This window comes from Meleagris gallopavo, chromosome 3 (genome assembly GCF_905368555.1).
Source record: "Meleagris gallopavo chromosome 3, MGAL_WU_HG_1.1, whole genome shotgun sequence".
Lineage (NCBI taxonomy): Eukaryota > Metazoa > Chordata > Aves > Galliformes > Phasianidae > Meleagris > Meleagris gallopavo.
This window is the reverse complement of record NC_139406.1, coordinates 11,351,472-11,371,933: the sequence shown is the minus strand read 5'-3', so window position 1 is coordinate 11,371,933 and position 20,462 is coordinate 11,351,472. Positions and strand designations below refer to the sequence as shown.

Here is a 20,462-nt window from a genome sequence, read left to right as displayed (position 1 = left end):
AAGCAGGAATGAGTTCTGGGTTTATAATGGAGCTGTGAAATACTCTCAATTTGTATTTAAAAAAAAAAAAAAGCAATTCCTTAAAATCCTTGTATCTGAGTCAAAACAGTCATTCCAGTTCGCAGGTGTAGGTACGTATCCCAAACTACCCAGTGGAGTCTGAAAGCTGATGTTGATTGACCAGCCTTGTGTTTTCCATATAAGCTTTTTGTTCTCAGTTACTGTCACTCAGTTTCTCAGTTCGTACTACTGTATCTGCCTCAGGCGTAGGAAAAGGGATCAGCCTGAGACATGAATTAAGTGTATAAAATTAATCTCTTAATGTATCCCCTTCCATAGCAGTTGGTGCTAGTACCTACATATTGGATTGGACTGTACTCTGTGTTTGGAGAACCAAAGAAAACGTGGTGTCCTCTTGTTTATAATGATTTTTGGTATCAATACTGGAGGTTTCAGGTGCTAACAAGCATTTTGACAGCACTGTCAGTACTTTGCAATTGCTGGGCTGGACTGCCATTTCTTCTGCTTTGCCACAGGCAATTCATTCATTGCCTGCAGTGACTGTTATTGACCATTCACTAGGTTTATGTTCCAGACTCTGTGAGCTAACGTTGTTGTAGACGTGGACTTGGGAAACACTTGTTTCCCTTGTAGGACACCTTTTACCTACAAAGCAGAGGGCTTATGTAGAGCTCAATGGGACTTTTTCTCATTTCTGAAGGATGCAGAGCAAAGGGAAAGTCATATGCCCATCCATATAGGTCATCCATTTCACACTCCATACCAGAAAAAGAAAATGTGAAGAACATGCCTTGAAAATGGGAGTTGCTTAAAGAAAGCATCTATCTTTAGCTTCTCTCTTTATTAGTATGCTTCTTGTTCTGAAGATTGCATGAGCATGGTGGGGAGAAAGGAGCTGGATATTTTCCCATGCTTTTTACAGGCAACTAATGGATCTCTGCAAGGTGTAATTCAGCTGGGGCCTGATGGGAGCTGGGGCACAAAGGACCTGATGAAAGAATGGCTCAGCATCTTCCCTGACCAGGTTTTCAGGTGAGAAAATGTGTGAAATAACTGAGGAAATCTAGCAGGAGCTGGGAGATGCTGCTTGTTGCAGTGGGGAAAAGATGGCAAAAGGTGAAGGCAGGATTGGGCTTGTGAACATAGTGTCTCCAGCAGGTCAGGATGAGTTTTAAGAGCATGCTTGTTCAAATAAAAAATTAATACATGAGTGAAGATGGGCATCTTCACAAGCAAAATCTAGGTGCTACAGTGATGGTTTGGGTTTTCCCTCCTTCCCCTTTCACCTGCTGCTTCGTTTGTAATCTCAATGGGCAAGGGACAATGTCCATCTTGTTTTTATTGTTTTTCATTCCTCACTATCAATATTGTCTGCTTGGATAATGTTGTCTTTTCAGGCAGAAGACACTGCCTGTGGAAAAAGCACACAGTAATAAAAATAGGGGAACTATAAATGTGGCTTGGCCCGCTCCTCAGCTGCTGTAAATTACTGTGTGGACAGTAACTGTCTGATAAAGTATTGCCTGATAAATATTGCCTCACTACGTGGCACAATAAAAGATACGTATAAGTAAGTTTCTGAGGAAGCATAAATAAATCATAGAATGGTTTTGGTTGGAGGGAACTTAAAATTCATCGAGCTCCAACCTATTGCTGTGGGCAGGGTTACCACCCACTAGATCAGGCTGCCCAGGGCTTTGTCCAGCCTGAATTTGGATGGATGAAGTTAAAACCAAGTGGTGGGCCATGTAAAAAATGTGGTTGGATATAAAAAGCTGATGTCTCAATGAGCTCTGTGCTGCAAAACCCAGCAGTGTGATGGCCCCTCTAGGCTTGTTCCCTGGGGCGGTGCCAGAGAGGCCGCAGCCACTCCTGGTTGCACGGCTGGTCTCCAAACTGTGCTGGTGTGTGCAGGCCGCGGCTGGCCCTTCAGCATGGTTGCAGCTGAGCCATTGTCGAAGCTGTGCCTGGCAGTTTGCTCTGCTGTTGTGGCACATGAGGAAAGGGAACTGCAGGGAGGAAAAGGCAGGCTTGGCTTTTAAAAGCATTTCTTGAATAAGGCCGTTGGGATCTTTGCACTCTGCCTGCGCTGATCACACACCTTGTGATGGGAAGGGCAGCTTGGGAGCAAGGCGGGACTGAAAGCTGGGCACACCTGAGAACAGCTTGGAATTGGCAGGAAGCATCAGTAGGCAATGGCATGTAACACCATCAAAGGACATGCACCGACTGCATTGTTGCTCTTTGGCAGTGGGCAGGGAATACTGTTTTGGCTCTCCTTTGAGTTGGGCATTGAACCTGTCCCTGAGCTTCCTTTCCTTACCATGGTATGCTAATAAAAGCCCTGGCCTGACTCTTTCATCTCATCCCATGCTTTGCTTTGTTGTTGTGGAGTAGAAGCAAGGGAGGGGGCTGAACAAAGAGAGATAAAGCAGGTTTGTTTATGGCTGAGTCAGAGGACAGTCAGATGGAGTGTTTTCCTCCTCACCTAACAGCTGCATTAATCACTGGCACTGCAGCTACTCCCACTGATGGCCAGAAAGAGGCCTGGGTTTCTCACAACTTTGCTGATACCAAAGGAGTTCTCTGCAAAGGCTTCCTCTTAGCGGGTACAATTATAGTGTTTTAATAGGCATGCAAGATGTGGAAAGATTTTTAATTATTGTGCGCTAAATAGAGCTTAACCTCAGCAGAAACAATTGTTCTGAATAATTTCAGATTAAATGAAATGATTTTGTACTAGCAGTGAGGTAATCAGAGCATCGCTGGGCAGCTGAATAAGAGTGGCTGATTCTGCAAAGGCATTACAATCTAATTATGGCATTGTGTATACTATTGTGGGGCTTGCTGAGGGCCAGTCAGTTCAGTATGGTCTAGGTAAAATCATGGGTCCAATTTGCAGAAGCCTTTGACTGTACGTGCTCAAACGCTTGCATGTCAGGATCAAGTAAATAAGACATTTATGCCTATGTAGGGTGGGACTGAGTAATTCCATGACTGAAACTTGCTCTGATTTTGGAGTAATGACCTCAGCTCCTTGATGAGGGCATGGAGCATATCACTGGCTGTCTCTATCCTTGTGCTTCAGGGCTGTGTTTAGGAAGGGGGAGACGATGTTTTTAAACATAGAAGGGGTTCCTCTTCTTTCCCATTGATGTCCTTTAAGGTAAGATTTCCCTGGTGAACCATTTATCCCAGCAGAGTGAAGTTCAGCACTTTCCCCTTTAAACTTCACCACAGTTCTCTGAGCTCTCATCTCTCAGATCCTGCAATACCAAGTAGAGAATTTCTAAAGTACCTGCATGAGTTACTATAAATCCAAGTGAAAACAAATAGAGCTTGTGCTCCTAAATTACTATGGCATCTTTGAAAAGCTTCCTCTTAGACTGATGGGAAAAAAAAAAGAAAAAGAAAAAAAGTGGAAAGATAAGAGTGGCAGATTACTCATTTATCTGAGTAGGAATAGTACAAAAATAGGGGAAAGGGGGGGAAAAGATCACAAAAACCTGACCACTTTATTTCAGTCCTTCTGACCACAGAGGTGCTGCCACCCCTGTTAGGCCCACAGTATCTGAGCCCTGTCTTGGGGAAAGGACTACAGAGTCATAGAATAGCTGGAGTTGGAAGGGACCTTAATGACCGCCTAATTCCCACCTCCCTGCTGTGGGCAGGGACACCTCCCTTTAGATCAGGCTGCCAGCGCTCCATCCAACCTGGCTTTGAACACCTCCAGGGGTGGGCATCCATAGCTTTTCTGGGCAACCTGTTCCACTGCCTCACCTCTGTCATTGTAAAGAATTTCTCCCTAATACCTAATCTAAATCCACTGTCCTTTAGTTTAAAACACTTGTCATGTCGTTACACGCCCTAATAAGAGTTCCTCTCCAGCCTTCCTGTAGGCCCCCTTCAGGTACTGGAAGGCTGTTATCACATCCAGAGCCTCCTCTTCTGCAGCCTGTACAGCCCCAACTCTCTCAACCTGTCCTCATAAGACTTGTACTCCAGCCCTCTGAGTGTACATATGGCCCTCTTCTGAACTCTCTCCAATAGATGCATGTTCTTGTGCTCCAGGTGGGTTCTTGCAAGAGCAGAGTGCAGGGGAACAATCACCTTGCCCTGCTGGCTGTGATCCTTACAATGCTGCATAGGATATGGTTGGCTTTCTGGGCTTCAAGCATGTGTGCAAGCTCATATTGACCTTCTCATCAACCAGCATCTCCTCCTCCTTAGGGCTTCTCTCATTCCATTCTCTGTCCAGTCTGTATTTGTACTTGGGATTGCTCCAACCCTTGCAGCTTCTCCTGGGCTACTGCAAGGCTGAGCAGGTAGCGACCTCTCTGAGGCTGGGAGCTCCTACTGCCTTTTCCCCAGGGTATGTCTACAGTGACATGTCACAGTTCCTGACTCTTTGGGTGTGCTCAGCCTCTGCTATAAGCAGTGGCATGTTCAGTTGCCTCTAACCTTGGAGCTTACCATGTTCATTGTGGGGTCTCTTGCTAATACCTGCATGCTCAGAAGTACAAGAAGTTGCAACTGTTCCCCCAGCCTCAACTCCTTGGATTGACCTTGCCCTTTGCTCTTCAGCATCACTAAGGCTTCCCATTTTGCCATCTGTTCTTGGCTTTCCTCTTTGCCTGCCATGTGTTTGCTTGAGCAAATTCGACGTCTGCAGTATATATGCCACCCAGGGTTCAGAGTTTCTGTTTATCTGATTGCCTTGTGCACATTCTCCTCACGCTTCCTCAAAAATGTTATTTCTCCTCAATCTTCACATGTCCAATGTGTGGCTGTACCCTCTACTCTTACCCATCCTTACTGCAGTAGGTATCTTTTTAATGTATTTTTCATTGTCAGAGTGATTGCCAAGCCAGGGAGTCATTTTCTGCTTGGAAGGCAATGGTGGAGAGAAGCTTGAGGGTGTAGGGTGAGGCAAATAAAGAATGGCAAGTGTTTTTGGCACCCATAATACAATATAGTGACCCATGGCTGCTAAGGGAAGAGAGCATTTCCTCATGTTTAGAGAGTGAAAAATGCTCTATTTCCACAAGTGGTTGGCTGTGTAGGTTATTTTCACCCTTTATTGTGGTCTGCAGCTTGCTAGACCCATAAAAATAGTACCCTGTGTTCTCTCTATGGCTAACTGCTAATTACCGACAACCATCACTTATGGAACAAAACCAGGCAGCCATCCAGACTGCATGTTGCTACCTGTGACATTGAGCAAATCATTTCAAATTCATTGATAGGAAGGGGGATGGGAGAGTGAGAGCCACCTGCCTTCCCACACCCATCGCCAACTGCCAGGACAGCCTTGTGGGAGCTGGAACCTGCATTAAGAAGCAGAGAGGCACAGTTGCCTACTCCAGAATAAGGGTGTGCCCTTCATAAAGCTCAGATCCTGTGAGACTTTGAAAAGAGTAAATGGGAGAAAGCTTGTCCTAGGGGTGCCTAACGTAGACATTGATGTGGCTTCTTGGGAAGCTGAAGGCTAAAGCTGTTGACTGGTCAGCTTGAAAGTCCTTTACACTCAAAGCGTGTGAAGGAAGTAGCTTTGGACAGTTTCTGCTTTGTGATGACATTTTGGAATACGTGGAGACTTGCAGGTGCCACATGCTTTCCATGTATTCTTTGCAAGCTTACTCTGTTCCCAAACGTCACTTACCAGAGGCTCTGAAAGATTTCCACCAAAAGATGGATTTCTAAACCATTGCTGTTAATTTCAGATCACATATAACTAGTATGGAGGAGAAAAGGAAAACTGACCCAACCAATTCTTAGTTCCTTCATGCACTATTACACTCATACTATTTAGGCAATTAACTACAACTTTTTTTTTTTTTCTGTTTTTGATGAGATTTTTTTTCTGAACCACTGCAGGATAGAGAGAGCTAGAGCTAAATAAACAGCAAGTCTGGGCCAAATCTGGAGCCTCTGTGCACGTGTTGAATTTGCTCACCTCAACTTTCTCCATTTTTCAAGTTCAAGCACCTTCTGTTTTCATATTTACACACCTTGCACCTCCTAGGCAGGTTGTAGGAGTCTGGGGAGTGAGGTGTGGGTCTTCATTCTCCCAGGTGACATGAGTGGAGGCAGAGGGACATTTCCTTATGCCCATCTCATCTCTTTTAATTAGCAAGAACTTCACATGAAAACAATCTCGGTCCTCACTGAAGTATTGAGGATGGAGCCCTACCTCTGGTTCACAGTTCTCCAGGACTTGTGTTAAGGTGGCAGACACAACCTGGGTGACCACAAGTGCATTGTCTTGTAAGAAGAATGTAAGTTATCATGAGCATAATGCAGCCTTGTGCCAAATTCTTCCATGTGAGCAACAAACCTATTTCACTGTGAATTAAATATTTCTCCAGGCAGCATGGTTGTACAAACCAAGGTTATGTGTCAGTCACTGAAATTAGTCTCCAGTTCCTTTGTATCTCAGAATGCCTTGGTGTGCAGCCACGCAGAAGTGGAAGCACTAAAAACTGGGTCTACAGTATGGTAATACATTTTATTCCAGACTTAAATACAAGAATACCTAGCTGATGCCAGACAGTGCCTCATCTTGTGATAAGTCTTCCCAGGTGCCATAGGCATGAAGTGAAAGATGGAATTCCTTTTCTTTCTTTGTATTAATGATTGGAAACCTAGTCAGACAGTTCCCTCCATACCACTCTTGACCAACAGTATTTTGGCTGTGCACCAGCAATGATCTGTTTCCAGCTCATGTCAGAGCTCAGAAGAGATGGGAGTTTACCTCCGACTGAAGGGATGATGAATGCAAGGGGAAATCCTGCTTCTTTAGGTCAGAACCTTTTTATTGCAGAGGGACCCTATCGCTGGAGGAACACCATGAGGACTTCTGGCTTGTGGCCATGCCCCTTCTCACCCCTCCTCTTCTCAGGAGGTGAGCTTGGCAAGAGCTGACTTTCTGATGTGCCAGGACTCCCTCATGTTGCATTGGCTGCCCAGGGCCATGAGGGAAGGGCCTAAGATATGGCTGTTTTCAGCTGTGGCAGCTTCTCTGGGATGGAGGAAGCCCAGGAAATTTGTAACCACAGATCTGCTATTAGCTGCAACAAGATGAAAGGCATGTTTAATGAAACAAATCTATTCCAGCATTACACGTGCAAGTCAGGAGAAAGACAGCACACATATTACTGCATTGCCTATTTGTTTGTATACATTATTCTACATGTAGGGATCAAATGTCTGTTATTTATGCTATGCTGATAACAGATCTCCAGACCATGCTGTCTGGCTGTGAGCCAAACAGTGGGGCTATAATATGCTTTGGTCTATTGCTGTGGTTTTCCCTTTTATTGAAAGACTTTTTTTTTTTTTTTTTTTTTGGTGAGTACTGTTCTCCAAGGTGAGATGCAGGATGCAGTTGTAGAGCTGTGGTAGATGGCATGATTTAAGAGTGAAGGGGTAAGAAAACCTTAAGAGACTAAAAATCTTCTATCAGATCGAGAAACATGGCTGAAAACTTTCTAAGCTTTGCACCACAGCGTCCCTCTATCTTGTCTTTTTCCCACTTGTGCTTTATCAGCTGACCCAATTCAAGATACCACTTCTCCTAGCAAGTCTCCCGCTCTGCCTGTACGTGGGTAAGACTGAAGTGTTCCTTCACTGCTTACAGATCTGGAGACAGGTTGAAGTTAAGATACCAAACTGGTGGACCCAAGATCCAAAATGAGCCTTTGAAAATGATTTTTCCTCTTAACCACTCTTCTGCACAGTCATCTGAAGTAGGATTGGGACTGCCTATCTTTCTAAGAGCTGCTCTAACTCAGCCACAGAACACTACTTTGATTCAAGATTAGATTTACAAGGTGAGATTATAGATTTTGCTCTGCACCAGGGACCAATTATATCAACAAAACTGTTCCTTCTGGCTTTAAAAAGTTCATCTCTGTGGAAAATTGAGAGCAGGTTTTTGACTATGCAGGCTATAATAGGATTTAGAAAATGTTTTCTCTGTTACATGTCTTGCAGCCGCGTTGTGCTGCCATATCCAACCTGGCTTTCCTGTGAGGCAGTGGTCTGAAGTGTTTGCGGGCTTTTGCAGATGAGGGGAAGGAGTGGAAAGCAGCTCCTTGGCTCAGTGCAGACTGGAATGGCAGCAGCTGCAGGGCTGGCAATCCCCATCTGGATGAGCAGTCTGCTCGCTTGTGCTGGGTGCACAAACTATGTGTTTGTAGCTCATCCTAGCATCCCAGCCAGGTCTCAGCTTTCTGTAAAACTGCTGTATCAGACAGCTATGAAGTCTGCACTTGGCCACATGTTTCTCTGTGCCTTCTTTCCTCCTGAAATTCTGAACTGCACTGTTTTTTGCTACCAAGTTTTATACTGCGCCTCAGCTCCACTAGAGTTTAAATCCTTCCTTTGGGGGTGAAACTGCCTTCTGCTAAGTGAATATTAGAGAAAAGCATGAGCATTTCATGCATAAATATGCTGTTTTGTTTCTTTCCATTGAGCAGTTTTTGGCCTTCTTCTTGCAGGTGTTTAAAAGGAGAGATGATGCCAACAGGTTGGGAAGGGCAGCTCTATCTTTCATGCACTTTTCTCAAATCCTTTTAGGAACAACTAAACATATTCCTTTAACAGAAATTAGCTAAAAATTGCGGGCTCAAAGCTGTTCATTAGTCTTACCTCCCTTTTGGTAAATTCATCAGTCGTACCTCCCTTCACTGCTCATTCGAAATGCATCTCTCTGCTCAAGTCAGGCTCCCTTCCTGCCACACTACCTCTGAAACACTCTCCTCTCCAGATTTTCCTTGTTCTCTGTGCGGTTTGGAGTCTGCTGACACCACAGCTGATGGCCTGTGTGACCTCTTCTCCCTGCACCTCCTCACAAATTCCTTCCTTATCTGTCTTTTGCTTTGCTCCAGATTCCCTCCCGACCATAGACCATACGTGTTTACAGATCCCAACTTTATGCCTTCTAACAAAGCTGGCTTTCATCCTGACACTGAGTAATGTGACTTTCCTCTTCTCTGCACAAAAACCCTCTGTATACGCACGAAGCCCTTAAGCAGTGGCATCTGAAACGTTTATACATCATTCTCCACGTCTGTCTGCTTATATCATCAATGTTTTTATTAAGTAGTTGTTACACTTTTCTGAATCTGCTCTAGCTGTATTTTGACTAGACTGTGGTGACCTTCGGACCCTCTGCTCTGTATGTTTATATATCACTAAATACGTTGTTGATGCTCAATAAAAAAAATTCCACACCTTTGAAATTACTTTTATGTGAGGAAGCAGCTTCAGAAAAATTTGTGGAATGAGAAATTGTCACCTCTAAATTTGATGGAATTCAGCCACAGGGCGTTTAGGGCACAGTCTTAATGACGATTATTGTCAGCTTGTAGTTCTATGTTACTATCTCACTTTGTCATTCTTTGCTATGTGGATCGAACATTGTCCCTGTAAAGTTCCCTTGCTTTTTAAAGTTGCAGATCTCAGTGATTGCTGAGTTTGTAAAGTTGTTGCTCAGAGAAGCAGTGGGTGCCGCATCCCCAGGGCCAGGTTGGATGGGGCCCTGGGCAGCCTGATCTGGTGGGTGGCAGCCCTGCCTGGGGAAAGGGGTTGGAACTGGATCCTCTTTATGGTCATTTCCAACCTAAGCTGGTCTATGATATGAAATACTGGTACATTTTGCCCGTTAAAACAACTTGATCTCACTGAAGCTTAATTTTTTTTCCAGATGGATTGTATGGGGCAGCACCTTATTTTTTGGGGGTGATACTCAGCTTCAAGAAGAGCTCTGCTGTGGCAAACTTCAGACCTGCAAGAAATCCTATTGTTTGTCAATGGGAGAGGCCCCACCTCAACTGTAATTAAAGCCCAACTCATGTCATGAATCTGTTGGCATCCTGAGTGAAGCCGGTGTTCCCTGAGATTGAAGATTATCTGTTTCTTTTGCTGCTAGTCCTTTGAACTTCCTGTGGTCAGGGATTCCTAGTGTTTTAAACTAGAATAACAATTATGCAACTCTCCCAGCTCATCTGGCCAGGGTTCGTGTCTAATTAATTTTAACAAGAGTCATAATTTTAAAAGTGATTTCTCAAAAGCATTATAACTTAGAACAATTAAGTCTTGAGAGAAAGAGCGCGAGACAGGGAGGGGAGAAAAACAGAGGCACTCCTTGGGGCAGGGCACTTCATGAGTATTAAACAGCTGTGACTCATTCCTGCCTCTAGTCCCAGTACAAGTAAGACCTTTTGAATAAGTTCTGCCAGCTAGATAAAAACTTGTTTGCTGGTACAAAAATCCTACAATGCATGTTGGAACAAGCACCTTTATGGGCTGTTCCCATTTAAAACAATTACACAGAAATGGATTTATTTTTCGATCTGTTGGTGCAGTTTTTTTAGTTGTGGAAACTCGTCAGTCTGCGGAAAGAGGGGAGAAAGGGGAAGGAAATGCAGACCAAAGCATGAATGAATTAACTCAGTTGCCCTTGTGGAGCTGGATGTTTTTATTATTATTATGCATGAAATGTATATTAGTATGTATGGAACAAATCCATCAGTCCATTTGATGGGCAAATCCTGATCTTTTTGAGGATGTGAAGCCAGCAAGGAGACTGCAGTAGTATGGAACAGCAGCATGAGTGAGCCCTTGCTCTGACTTGTGTCACCACCAGCGCTGATGGAGATGGGCTCTTGCTGGAACAGGACTTAACAGCCTCGATGTGTGCCCTCAAGGCTGGCTCTGCACCTATGCAGGGCAGTGAAGGCTTGCCGTGCTCCCACTGAAGCCACTCCAGCAGCTGCTTCCACACCGGGGATGTGCGACCTGGTGTAGGGAACCTGCTTTGGCAGGGGGGTTGGTCTCGATGATCTCTAGAGGTCCCTTCCAACCCCTACAATTCTGTGATTCTGTGATTCTGTGAGATCCTTACAGACGGCAGGGAGATGGTGGCAGGGAGGGCTGCTGACATTGTGTGTCCTTATGGTGATTACCATCTGTTGTGCAGAGCATGCCCACGCTGCAACCAAAGGTGCACCTGCAATATGGGTGAACTCCGTAGGGCTGCTTTCCATGGGATTGGCTTGGGTGGCAGTGACAGTGTGATAGTAGCAATATAGCAGCAGCATGGAACATGGGCCTCAGCCTGATCAAGATGTATCCTTCCTTAAAAATACTGAACAGCTGTGGTATGACTCCAGGCTCTGCCTCACAGTCATGTTTTCTCCCCTTGCTGAGAAGTCAAAGATTTCAGCCATTGAGTGCTTTGGGTTGTCCAGTGCTTTACATCCTTCAGCTGTTCTAACAGCTCCTAGCTGCCCTGTAGGAAAGTGCTCATCTACTTTAGATGAAGCAACATAGTGAAACGAGTATCTTGGCACAGTGAGACTAAAAGCAAACCTACACCATTGCTGGGCTTCTCAGAAAGTAAACCTGGACACATAGGAAAGAAAAATCTGAGCTACCATGTGGCAGAGTGACTTGTGTCCCTGAAGCCAGGAACTGGGAATTTTGTGCCCTCTGGGAGGGAGCTGGTTGGCTGTCTCTGTGTGAGAGCCTGGGGCAAACCAGCATGAATGTGGTATGGACACCAAGAGGACCAGGAGTGAAACAGAGTAAACCGCTATGATAGCGCGCAAGTATGCTAAGGATGATGCTTAATAGTTTTACAACTTGTATTCTATAAGTGATGAACATGAATTTCAAGTTGTGTATTAATTTGCTTAAAGAAGCTGATTTTATGGCCTTTGGAATAAGTAACATTCTATGGTAGGTATGCTGTTTGTGCTGTTATCAAGCCTCTCTGAGGGATAGTGGTGAAAGCTTTGCTACATGAATGAGATGAGGGTGATTGGGAATAGCCTACATGGATCTCCCAAGATTGTATTATGAATCACAGATGATGTAGGCATTGTGGGACCTCTAGAGGTCTCTCTTCCCACCCCTATCCAAAGCAGAGCAGATTGCCCAGAGTCTTGTCCAGTTGGATTTTGAGTATCTCCAAGCTGGAAACTCCACAGCCCAGCCCTCTTGGATACTTACTGCAGTGTTTACCCTCATTGTAAATTAATTTTCCCTACTGAGATGAAATTTCTCATTTGAGCAACATCTTTGTATCCCAACTGGAACATACTGGTCTAAATGAACAGATTAGTAGATGAGTGAATAACTATCTTGTTTGTTGAGCTTGATGAGTTAATATTGTACTTGGAGGCCTTTACAAGTACAGTTCTTACAGGTTTATTCTGGCGTGTATCTGATTTACCACTTTTGTCAGTGATATGCAGGTGGAGCAAGAACTCACCCTCATCATGTCTGCAGCTGACACCAAACTGGGGACAGCCATCATCATGGACTGCCACTCAGAGGAACCTGGAGGAATGGGCCAACAGGAACCTTACAAAATTTTCTGCAGTTTGCTCTGGCAGGGAGGAAGATCAAGAGCCTGATGCAGCTTGGGCTATATCAGAAGGAGCACGGACAATGTATTGAGAGGAGTTAAATTGTGAGTATTCCCTTCTATGCAGTATTAATTAGATCTCATTTACAATCTTGCATCTAGATTTCAGCCCTGTTGCAAGAACTAAGTTTATAAAGTTGCTGCTAAGCTCCCCTAATGTTTAGGATTTGGATATCAGCCCTGTGAGGAAAGGCTGATGGACCAGGACTTGTCCAGACCAAGGATGAGATATCTTCATGAAGTAAAGAGCAGCCTCCACTATGAGGCAGTTATCAGAGTCACCAAATCTCCTCACAGTGGTATGTGGTAGGAGGACAACAGACAATGGAGACAAGAGAATGACAGATGGGAGATAAAGAACCTTTTTGCTATGAGATCAACAAGCAGTGGAACAGACTGCACAGTGAGGCTGTGCAGGCACCATCCATGGATGTGTCCAACTCCAGCACTGAGGAGCTCCCTTCAGGCACAGTGTATTGCACCACTTTCCATACAGCAGCACCAGGTGCTCCTGCCTCTCCTGGAAGATCCAGATCTCGTTCTTATCTGCATCAAAGGAGAGTGCATTAGCTACAGAAATACAAGAAAGCACAGTGTTATAAACAGATGCCCAGTCCATAATTATTGTCTTATTGCTTTCTCACAGACAAAACTGGCACTTTTTCAAAGATGTGGCTAGAGTCTGTCCTGGAGGAGGGGACGTACCTGGCATGAAACTGGCAGGACTAGACTTATTCATAATTTAAACTCGTACTACATTTAGCAGAGTAGTGTGGACAAGTGAAGTTTTATCCCATTGAGGGAAATCATGTCTAGAGCGTGTAACATAGCATGGTCTTTCATTATCTGCTTACAGCTGTTTTGAGGACTACCTCATGGCAATCTAGAGCTTCCTCACGAGGGGAGTAGAGGGGCAGCACTGATCTTTACTCTCTGGTGACAGCAACAGGACCCGAGGGAATGGCATGAGGCTGTGGCAGGGGAGGGTCAGGTGGGGGCTAGGAAAAGTTTTTTCTCCAGAGGGCAGTGGGTATGGAACAGGCTGCCCAGGAAAGTGGGCACGGCCCCAAGTGCTGGAGTTCCAGAAGCATTTAGACAACACTTTTAGACATAGGGGCTGGATTTTGGGTAGTCCTGTGTGGAGCCAGGAGTTCGACTTAATGGTCCTTGTGAGTCCCTTTCAACTCAGACTATTCTATGATTCTATGATACTTGAGCATGTTTAACCTGCTAAAATGCATGTACAAGGAGGCATTGTTACAGTGAGGTGATCTTGTTTCCTACAATGTCATTCAGAGGTTATTTCCACACAGAAAATAAGACCTCAGAGCTGTTGGAATAAGGTTAATGTGTAATGATGATGTTATCCTCAAAAATGCAAGAGATTTGCATTTTTATGGAAACAGTTATGTCCTACAGAGATCTAAGTCTTCCTCACAGAAAGGTGGATCTGAGCAGAAAAAGAAGAAATTAAGTTATATTTTTAATTCCTTACATGTCTGATTTAGACCTACTCACATAGAGAAGACATCGTAGATGCTGAAAGACATATCTAAATCACATGCAGAGCTGAGAAGAAAACATTAATGCAAAGTAGTTTCTTTAGCATCTCATCTCCTGTCAGGGCTCTAATCTTCTGGTCTCTTTATCAGAGTTTTATGATCGCATGCAGCATAGAAAGAGAAGGCAGAAAATTAAATGTAATAGTTGTTTTTTTTTTTTCAACTATAAAATCTGTGTAGGTGTTTCGGAAAAGAAGGCAAAGTGCACAGGAGCAATAATTGAGGACCGAGAAGGAAGAGAACGTTTCATTATAAGTCTGAGTGAAGTTTACACATCTTGAGAGCTGTGATAATCACAGATGGTTCACGATTCCCAGTGGCTGCCTGATAGTATTCTAGTCTTGCTGATGACAACCTGTCAAGTTTGCAGTGGGTTATGGTGCTGTCTCTGTATTTGTAGTGGGGAGGAATACTGTTGTCATAAAAGAGCTTCCCATTTTTGTCTTTCTGTTTAACATGACTCAGCTGGATAGAAGAGAAAGACTTTTCACTTCTGAATTCATCTTTAGAGAGTTGTGGATGTGTGTGGCAGGGGGAAGCTGCCTCTTTTTTCCTTCATTGCATACTTTATGGTAACAAAATTCTCTGTTCACAGTACAAATCACAAATCCCTGATCACAATAAAAAGACTTCTAGGAAACTTTCTTATGTCAAGTTTTACATGTTCAAAAAGGCTTTCTCGGCAAAAACAATTCTTAATGCTGCTCTCACTGCATAGCCAGATTCTTTTGTTTGCATACCCAACGTACTGGTTGGCTCTATGAGCAAGCACAGCTTGAGCACACAATGCTGTGATAGCATCTGAAGTTTGTAGACTGGGAATCTTGGTAAGGAGGTTTCCATTTCTTCCAGGAGATAAATCACCCTCAATAGCCTTGGGGTTTTGGAGAAAAAAAAATGTCTTGTAAGGATGACACCTCCACTTCTCAGCTGGGAGAAGAAGAGCTTCTGGCACAGTGAAGAGCTAAATCTTTATCATTCCTGTTTGTTATCAAAATAGCTTTGGTATGCCCCACAAACTGAACACGAAACAAGTCTGCTTGCAAAAACTAATGCAAACTGAGCTAACTGCCATCCTTTTGTATATATTAAATCAAATTCTCCACTGTCCTCCACAGCCTGCAGCCATTATACTCTGTAAAAGTTCAGCACAGGGGAGATGTGCATGCAAATCTGTTTAAAAAGTCCTACTTTTCTCCATTAAGTTGGTAAAGATACTTAGGATCTTTATAACTGCTCTGATCTGGTTTTCCTTCTTACAAGTTACAAGGTATTCTTAATTATGGTGGTAGCATTTTAATAAGACTATCAGTGCCTCAAGCCAATGCCATAATCCAGTTGTTTGACATGCTGGGATGACAAGCATCTGTTATAAAGCTCAGCCTTGCTAATGGAAGATTCACGCTAATGAGGGGAAACCCTGGCTGTCTATAGACCTACTGTTGCAGCTCCCATTTGATCCTTCACTCCCTTTTCCAAGAATGAGGACATGAGCAGAAGAAAGGGATGGGTGTCAGTCATGCTCTTCATCCCCTTGGGCTTACAGGTACCTGGATGCAAATTAGAGCAGCTCTGGTGTGAAGTGCCTGTGAAGTTTCCTGGAGAGCTTCCCGTCCCATTTCTGATACTGTGTGCAGCCCAGCTGCACTGCAGTATCTAACACCAAATATCAAACTGAATAATGAGGGAAGATGCACTCTTCAACAGAATATGAACTTTTGGTAATAATTCATCCTCACGAATGAATGCATATTGCATGCATGTTATTTGGCTGAAGAAATGTTTGACCCACTACGACACAACAGGTAGGCAGAAATAGCCTCATATTGCTGCCAGCACTATTAAGTACCTTCCTATAAACTTCTCAAGCTCTGGCAAATGCCAGCAGGTGTTGATGAAACATCATTGTAAAGGGAGTTTTTAAAGGAACAGAAATAATGCATCATTAAATAATTGACCTTGTACTGTCACTGTTAGGTTTCTCTGCTTGCAGCAACACAAACTCAGGAGTTGTGTAGAAAATATTGCGTGAACGATCAGTCGTGGCAGGACGCTGGTGGGAAAAGGATGTCGCATGCCATCTCCTTCACCTGAAGCAAAGCAGCAAGGCATCCTGAAACTTTTTGTCTGAGTAGTCAGTCAGGTTCGGCAAGGCTGACACATCCTTCACCACACCCTTTACTTTTGCATGGTAGAGAAAGAATTTTGCAGACCTAGGATGCATTTTCTCCTTGAATTCAAATAGTTTTTTTTTTTTTTTTTTTTTTTTTTTTTTTAACCTTACTAGAAACTAGTAGTGTAATACTGTCTAAAAAGAACACAGTTTGTGTTCAGGTACCTGGGAATGACAGCCCTTTGCAGACAATCCTGGGCTTGGCTAGTTACAGGGTGATATGGAGAACCTCATGTCAGTCATTCCCTGCCCTTCCCAGCCCCTCCAAACACTCACTGGGCATATCTACCTTTTCAAATGGATTATGCTGCAGGGCGTTATAAATCTGCCCATAATTAGGCAACAGTTGAGTGTATATAAGATATCTTCCCCATGACAGAGATATATTGGAGTAAGTTGTCTAAGTTCTCTAGCTTTGTTATTAATGACATTTCAGGCTGCAGTTGCTGTAGAGGTGTTACCGCTGGTGCCAGCTGGCGAACCTTTTTTCCCATTAAGAGAAAAGCTCAGAGTAAAGACTTGGGATTTTGAGGTCAAGTGAAGTGAGGAAGTGGAAATTCCTAGGACTGGCCTTCATTTCCTCAGAAACAGAGACTTTGTGAGTGCTGCCACTCAGGCTAAGCTGTCGCTTCCCAGGCAGTCATTGCACAGAAATCACGCTACAAAGATACGTACCCAGATAAGTGGCCTGCACGTGCAAACTTGTCCTTGCCACGCAGAACTGTAGGAGGTAGGAACACGGAAGTCACATTCTGTCTTACTGTGATGATTCGGTATTTGTTTGGAATTCTAGACCTATTTTTCATAAGCAACAGGAACAAAAATCAATGGCCAGATCATATTCACATTGCTGCTTTGAATGTCTACTACCATCAGTTATCAGCGTGTTTCAGCTATTTCAAATTTATTTGGTTCTTCTCCATGCAAGGAAGGTATCAAAGAGAGGATGGTATTAAATAAACTCACAAGATGGCATGTGAAGTAGGAGGAGATGGCAGCTGCTGTTATAAGCTAATTAACAAGCCATGGAGAGGAATTCAGCTTATGAATTAAAATATCTCCCTGGTATAGACAGAGACAGTCACCTCAGGTAGTACCATGTATTTGAAGCCTGAAACACAGTTTTGGGTATATCACTTGGAGTTGAGAAATAATTTTCCACAAAACCTAGAGAGAGAGAGAATGCATACCCCTAGTGTTATGAATAAAGCAGCTTCCCTCTGTTCACTAATCTGGTGTTCAGACACAACTGTATCATCTTCACATCCGTGTAGTGGCATTCTGCTAATTTATGCAGTTCCAGAGGAGGTGAGTTAGGATAGAGGACTGCAGAACAGACCTTGCTTTAAGAAGCAAGGAGGGAATATTACATCTACTTTAGGCTGACTTGCTTAAAGACAGTCTTCTAAGACCCAGACAATTTTCTTGAATCCATGTGTTAAGAAACAGAGCTCCACATTCTGCTAAAAGGCATGAGAAAGAAGCTCCAAATTACTGCATCTCATTCTCTTCTACAGGGAGTTTTTCTTGGAAAGAAAAAAACACTAAGGCTTGCAAAGTTTACAGTGCATTCGGTCTTAGTAGCACCTTGAAGAAAATCAAGGAACTTAGGATGTGGCCTCAGGTATGTCAGGGCTGGCCCTTCCTAACAGCAGTGAAGCAAGATCAAAGCAGTATCTTCAAATTATAACTGATGTTTTCCCACAGTAAGTAGAGTTTTAAGCTATGCCCAGGTCACTTGTTATTGTTTCAAGGTAACCAATTCCACCAATTCCACCCAGGGTAGCGCCTACAAAAATTTACTTTGTTTCAGCAAAATAAAAATATCTGTATTTACTTATTTCTACTGCCAATGCATGAAAATAGCTTGCATGGGAGCACTGAGCTGTTCTCAGTATCAGTTCAGTCTAATTCTTTCCTCTGAATTCCAGCGGGGCTAATTGTGCAAGAAGGACCAACAGAATCCATTTGCTACTTAAGCACATTTTTCAACATGTCCAGGTAACAATGACTCATTTGGGCCTCTGGGTGTATCACATACATGCTGTCTCCATCACAAATAATGGAGTGTCTCACTGAGCTGGCACACTAGACCAAGCTGAAAAAGGTGGGGCTGATTGGAGGTGGTGCTAAAACTCAGCAAGAATGCCAAATCACTGTAATACTTGCAGATTTCTAAATACACATACATATAAACAGACAACCTTCAAAGGGACCTGCTGAAAAAAAAAAAAATGCATACCATTCGTGCATTTATAAATGCATCAGCTCTTGAAAAATCTGACTTTTAGATATGCAGGTGTCACTAATGCAGTGATTTCTATATCTGTGTAGTGAAAACTTTGGATTGTATTTGTTGTTCTTACTCAGCCTTACTGTTTTTGTATTCTGCTCCCTGATGACTTGGAGTGTAACGTCAAATCATGAACTCGTGCAGATTTATTCAAAAAAGCACCCTAAATCCACATGAATACATATACCTGTATTGATCAATTGATATATGCACTGCTACATAATGATTCAATAGTATGGAATACATATTCCAATATGGAAGTCACTGTATGACTTCACAAATAATGGCCAACTTGCATTTTGCCACTTTGTAGCACTCCATACAGCCCCAGGCAACATCATATTTACTTGGAACAGCTCTTAGCTTCCACTGTGCTACATCCACCACCACCTGCAGTGGCAGGTTAGGTTCTTCTGTCATTTACAGTGGCACTGCAGAGGATTTCAGTTGTTTTTTGAATAGTTCAGATGTGTCAAACACATCAAGTGTTTGAGTTGGGATGTGGTTTATCACTCAGATCTAAAATACCAAGAAAATGATTGGCGCAGGAAAGATAGAAAAGGGCCCAAGAATTTACAGATGTGGATGACTTACATAGCTGGCCGGCTGTATGGCACTTTGAGATGAATGTCTTGGCAGATTTATCCATGAGTGACAGATACTTCTTAAAATCTGACCATCTTTCCTCAGTTTTCTAACATCAAGGTCAAGTGGCCAGAAGAGCTGATGAAGTGCAGTTAAGCACAGGTAAGAAATGGTTCCAAGTTGGCCCTTGAGACAAAGCAGTCGTCAGTGGCTGAGAATGAAGGAACTACTGGGTATCTTACAGCAAACTACCTTTGCTGACACTCTGCACACACCCAAATGTGTTAGAACAATTTTGTCTCTGGCATCTGACATTTTTCACTTTTTAAAACTAAACTTTCCAGCATCAGGAAAGCCATCCATGGATGTGAGAGTTTCAGGGCTGTTTTAGAAATGGACTGGGCTTGGAATATTGGCAGTGCTCCTGCCTGGCGGACCTCTGGTAAGGTCACATCTGGAGTACTCTGTCCAGTTTAGGGCTCCTCTGTTCAAGAAAGATGGGGAACTTCTAAAGAGAGTCCAGCGGAGGGCCACCAATATAATGAGGGGTCTGGAGCACCTCCACTGTGAGGAAAGGCTGAGAGACCTGGGGCTATTCAGCCTGGAGGAGTGAAGACTGAGTGGAGATCTCAACACTGTTTATGAATATCTGAAGTGCAGGAGCCAAATGGATGAGACCAGGCTCTTTTCAGTGGTGTGCAGCAATAGAGCAAGGAACAATGGATGGAAACTGGAATAGTGGAAGTTCCATCTGAACATGAAGAAAAACTTCTTTACTTTGGGGGTGACAGAGCACTGGAGCAGGCTGCCCAGAAAGGTTGTGGAGTCTCCTTCAATGGAGAGATTCAAAACCTGCCTGGACGCTTTCCTGCACAACCTGCTTTAGCAGGAGGTTGGATCGATGGTTTCCAGAGGTCCCTTCCAACCCCTACAACTCTGTGATTCTGTGATTCTAGTGTGTCTGTGAACTGGTGGAAGCATTTACACTGCTTTCCCAATGAGCATGTCAGCGGGGAGATGGCTGCTATGTGCAGAGCACGCTTGTCCATGGTACAACCATGCTGATCTAACAGGTGCTGTCTTTTTTGAGTCCAAGTGGCCTTCTGAAGTCTTACCAGGATATTCAGAATCATTGGTACGCCTACATCTGTCCTCACCACAGCGCTCTAGAGACCACACAGTACCGTGAGGAAAGAGGTAGATTTCGCCTAAATTCGATCGGAAGTTTTTAATGAGGCCACAACGTCCACACCGAGAACTCATGAAGGAACCAAAGCAGTCAGGGAGCCCGGTCGGGGCCACGCCGGTGCGGAGGGCGGGCTGGGAAAGCGCCGGGCCGGGCTGAAGGCGAGGCGGCTCCACGCCCCGCACCGCCGCTTAAAACCGCCGCCG

General features: G+C 43.9%; 1 long non-coding RNA gene across 1 annotated transcript; it reads left to right on the top strand.

The window, feature by feature from the left end:
- Nucleotides 1–10,046: 10,046 nt before the first annotated feature.
- On the top strand, nucleotides 10,047–14,659 carry LOC146544599 (uncharacterized). The gene is made up of 2 exons (XR_014882304.1): nucleotides 10,047–12,502; nucleotides 14,200–14,659. It is a non-coding gene; the product is annotated as an uncharacterized LOC146544599 (long non-coding RNA).
- The last annotated feature ends 5,803 nt before the right edge of the window (nucleotides 14,660–20,462 follow it).